This window comes from Engraulis encrasicolus, chromosome 22 (genome assembly GCF_034702125.1).
Source record: "Engraulis encrasicolus isolate BLACKSEA-1 chromosome 22, IST_EnEncr_1.0, whole genome shotgun sequence".
Lineage (NCBI taxonomy): Eukaryota > Metazoa > Chordata > Actinopteri > Clupeiformes > Engraulidae > Engraulis > Engraulis encrasicolus.
This window is the reverse complement of record NC_085878.1, coordinates 20,401,002-20,406,001: the sequence shown is the minus strand read 5'-3', so window position 1 is coordinate 20,406,001 and position 5,000 is coordinate 20,401,002. Positions and strand designations below refer to the sequence as shown.

General features: G+C 45.7%; 1 protein-coding gene across 2 annotated transcripts in view; it reads right to left on the bottom strand.

The window, feature by feature from the left end:
• Positions 1 to 4,928, bottom strand: part of LOC134438927 (protocadherin-1-like) — a 297,158-nt gene extending 292,230 nt beyond the window's left edge. For both annotated transcript variants that reach the window (XM_063188653.1, XM_063188654.1), the window contains exon 1: positions 4,328 to 4,928. The gene's annotated coding sequence lies outside the window, so the exon portion shown is untranslated. The remainder of the gene's footprint in view (positions 1 to 4,327) is intronic.
• Between the last annotated feature and the right edge of the window lie 72 nt (positions 4,929 to 5,000).

Genomic DNA, 5,000 nt, shown 5'->3' with positions numbered 1-5,000 from the left:
AGAGAGAGAGAGAGAGAGAGAGAGAGAGAGAGAGAGAGCGAAAGCGCAAAAGGGCGGGCATGAGCAAAAGAGGGAACATATAAATGAGAGAGAGAGAGAGAGAGAGAGAGAGAGAGAGAGAGAGAGCGAGAGAGAAGTCAAGTACAAAGACGGAGATAACAGATATCACTCATTACACACACACACATACACGTTTCCAGACGAGGAAGCATCATGACACACCCCGTGCATTAGCCGTGTGTCCGCGGGGAGGGTGTCTCAATGCTGTGCTGAGCTGCCCATAAACCACAGCAGCTCTCGCTGTAAGCCCCTGTTGCAAAACACACACATATTTCACCTGACTCCACACACCTGACACACCTCCTTAACACACACACATAATTCACCCCACTCCACGCCAAGACACACGCCCATAGCACACACACACAACAAGCACCACGCACCACTCCTGAAACTGTTGACCCACAGCCTACCTCTTCCCTCCGCTCATCTACCTACCTGTCTCCCTGCCTGTGTAAATTCCTGGAAATGCTGTACAAAGTGTCATAGGCCTACCAATAACGGCTCAAAGGCGACAAGTCTCAGTCCCCTGCCCTGCCACACTCACTGGCTAGCAAGCCACTGGGTATACTCAGTGCCAAGGTCCTCCACAATCATCCCTTTATGCCTGAGCCCGGCTTCTCCACGGCTGGACTGGCTCTACGGTCACATTCAATGGCTCCTTCCTGGATGGGTGGTCTACCCACACCCCAACTAAACACTCCTAAACCACTCCTGCTGTCCTGCTAAACTGTACCCCTGTGGGACACGGGATCATTTTTAATTATTTCATTTACCAGGCGTCCAGGTCCGATGAGTCGCCCCCACCATCCTCCCTCTCTCTCTCTGCAAGTGAACTAATCTGAGGCCTAGGGCTGAGCCCACTGCTGTTTGGATGCAGTCCCATCAGTCCATCACCTGCCCCTCTTTACACTTCTAAGCATATCCATACGGTGACTCTCACATCCAACACAGCCATGAGTGTTCACTATATAGTTTCCAATAGGCAGAAATATTTCCAGAGCAATAATATACAGCTACAGGAATGTGGCACAGTTGGTGCACTTGATGATATAATGGAGAGTGAATACTACAATTTTGATGGTTGTAAGGAATGGTTCCAAATGCAAGTAGCCTATAGGTATCTTTCCAGAAACATTTTCCAGAAACATTTACGTCAGCTAGCGACAAGGAGTTTTAGCTGTAGCTCATCTTTTGATATGCAGAGCTCTGAAAATAAGTCAGGCCCTGTCCAAAAACACACCATCACGATGGTACAACTTCAATGAATTAAACATTAAAATAGCCTAAATAGCAATTCAAAATAACAAATTCGCCTTAAGACATGGTCAAGTACCACACAATACGCACACCTCAGAAGATAACGAGACGATATACAGTATTGGAATATGGTTGAATTGCCGTAGTATAGGCTATTTACAACTGGGATATTAATGCAGCTGCTTCCGCCGTCAGGCTTGGTGTCGGCGGAAAAAAAACGCTTGGCAGAATAAAGTCTGACGATAAAATGGTGAAGTAATGGCTTCCAAATTTTCACTTTGATCTCTGAAAATAGGCAGCTGACACACTGTTTCTCGGAGAATGGCGAGAATGTCTTTTTTATTATTAGGCTAGGCCATAGGCTACTTAGATTAACTATTGTATCGGCTTAGTTTTCGCAGTCAACTGAACAGCACATTCTTGTATAAAAACATCCGCGGATAAACGGACAGCTGGACGTAGGCCTGCATCGCAAACAGTGAGGGCCTACATATTAAAACGACTGCAAGCTGTAAATCCCCACTGTTTTAGTAAATAAAACGGTATTATTGTCAAACCAGTAAGTCTGCCAAATTCCAAGAAGGTACGTGAAACGGGAAGACAAAAAAAAACACCCCAGCGTGGCATAGCCTCCTGTTAGGACTCCAACATTTACCACAAGTTAGTATCCAGTTTGGAAAATGACGAATATGCTCATTTACACAGCATGTCTTGCATCACTTAGCCTGCAAAATGTATGTTGTATGTCTCATTGTGCCAAGTTGTGAATCTTTTTTTTTTAATGATTAGGCCTATTCTTTTTCTTTTTTGTTTTACTATAGGAACAATGCCATGAGATAAAACGGCCAGTGCACGCCCTACCTTGGCCGACGTTTGACACCAAATGCACTGTGTGTGTGCCTGGAGCAGACCTATCCATCCACATACGACTCTGTAACTGCCGCGCGCACGAGCGGGTGCTCCGCGACAGACACCACCAAATAGCCTACGCAATGGGAGAACAGAGTGCACCGCCTACCAAAAAAGTGAGTGGTCTACATGTGTCTATAGGCCTACAGTGGGGAAATTACCAGTTTTGTTTTAACACAAACCAAAGTGTTAATGTCTGAGGCTTTAGGACACGATAGAGGCCTAATGAGTTGGTGCCCTAAAATGGGTTGATATGAAAGTATGGAAACTAGCATTAAATATAACCTGCAAGTTTCCGAAATAGAAACCCCTCCCGTTTTAATTGCACAGTCAGGTTTCATTGATCGCATTGTAACTGCACTAAATCGGGCATGCAAATAATTTTGTAAGTTAATAAGCAGACTTTGGCAGCTCGCCTGGTAAAGACCAGCTCAAAATGGTCAGTGTGTCCTACTCAATGTTCTTCTCTCTCTCTCTCTCTCTCTCTCTCTCTCTCTCTCTCTCTCTCTCTCTCTCTCTCTCTCTCTCTCTCTCTCTCTCTCTCTCTCTCTCTCTCTCTCGTTCCAAGAGCTTTAAGAAATAACTTCCCCGGTTGTGTTAGTAGTTTCTCGGCCGCGATCAAATAAAGCTATTATTTATGTGACCAACAGTCACACTTCAGACGGTTTTGACATTCCTAATAGGTACCCTTTGGTCTTTGTCCTTGACGCCTTGAATAGGCGCTGCCTGGGAAACAAATGGTGAGTGACCTAGGGCAGGAACGGTTTCGGCATAGGCGACAGGCTTCTGTAATCAACTTGAAGGCGTCTGAGGCATTCGGCAATCACCTCGGTGGGTAAGGCAAACCAAAACGGCAGTGGTCTACAGAGATCCCCGTGATGACAGAAGATATAGCGATCGGTTTCCTCTCTGTTTCTGCCAACCTCACAGCGCAGTCCTGAATAACAGGTTTGACTCAGCTTCTCGCTCTCTCGCGCACCCACCAGAGACTGGAACGGGAGAGGCCAGAAAGACCAGATTCCACTTCAATGACACACTGTCGCATGTGACAGGGAGACATTTGCCTACAGCCTCGACCTAATCTGTAGCCCACAGCACATACGGCGCATATGATTGAGAAATTATTTTGTATGAAAACCACATACACATTTACAGAGCCAATTCGACTAGGCACTCAATAAGAAACCCAAAACACAACTGGGTTTCTACAATCAGAAAAAGCTACAGGTGGTGGAAAACATCAGTGGCAGTTTACGAGATAGATAGATAGATAGATAGATAGATAGATAGATAGATAGATAGATAGATAGATAGATAGATAGATAGATAGATAGATAGATAGATAGATAGATAGATAGATAGACAGATAGACAGATAGACAGACAGACAGAGCAGCTGTAAAATAAAAATAAAAAATAATTTAAAAAAACACGTAGGCAAAGAGCCTACCAAAATCATGAGCGAGTGTGTGCGTAGGGGGTCCCTATACCGTCTGCAGGAATTAGTCGCATTTAAGAAGTGGAAATTTTCGTGGACGTTTTGCGGGGGAGAGGTGATAAGCTATTGTACGAGAAGTGTAAATGTAACTGTGATCAGACTGTCAATGTGATCCCCTGGTCCCGGTCTGTTTGGCAGAAATCGATGACATTAGCACGTATAGGTACAATTTGTCAGCAACGAGGTTGATGGAATGTAAAGTTCAAACACGGGGAGCTACTCACAACACCAGATGTTGGTGTGTGCGATGGGGCGAGGATGACTCTCCTTGCACCTGTTTTCCAGTGAATGTAGAAGTCACTTTTATGGTGAACTTGTGCCAGAGGAAACATTGCATTTAGGCACTCTCCACATAACAGCTTAACGCACGTAGACTCTTGGGTACCCTCATGTCACACAGAGGCACACGCATAGAAAAGAGAGGGGGCTTGGCGCGCGTACAGATAGAAACAGTGAGAAAATACGCGTAACACTGCAAAATTTTCACTGACCGGAATACACTCATATTTATCCCTGAGGAGATGAATTGGGCACACAACTACATCGTTCAATGACATATTGATATGCGTAGGCTATTGTAGTATGTTATTGAACTTCGTACCTCAACGGACGGTAACCCCTCTGTATTCCAGCCCAGAAAGGTCGAGCTGGGCTGGAAGCCGCGCTTCTTGTCCGCTTCGAAACGTAACCACTTCAGCCCACAACCCACGGAAGACAATCCAAATCTCAAACGCGTAAATATAGTGCGTGTCCTTTCGGGGGAAATCCGCTTGAATAAGACTCGGCTGTTATTCCTAATCCCACGCACACCACACCGCTATCCGTTGGACTCTGGAGAAAATGCCGCTCACGTCAGTTGCGGGAGCTCAGCAACTTGGCCGAATGCTGGGGCGCACATCTGATGATGGTGCTTCCACTCCTTCCACTATTCACGAGAGGAACCCCGAACCCGGCGACTCCAACAGCATTCCGTTGCCTTGCTGAATTCAATTTTGTCACAATCTTTCAACTAAAGCGACTGCATCTCCAGCTGTTCTCGTCAACTGTGATCTCCAGTCGGTGTCGAAGGGAGGAAAAATAAAATAAAAAAAAGCATTCATAAAGCTATATGTCCGCCAAATCCTTGCGTATACATCAGTCATCAACTGCGGGCTCCCTTGGATATGCTGTTACCACAGCTCACCTTGTGCGACTGCACGGCTTGTATAGTATGTGAGAGTGAAGTGATTCCCAAACGACGCTCTCTCTCTCTCTCTCTCTCTCTCTCTCTCTCT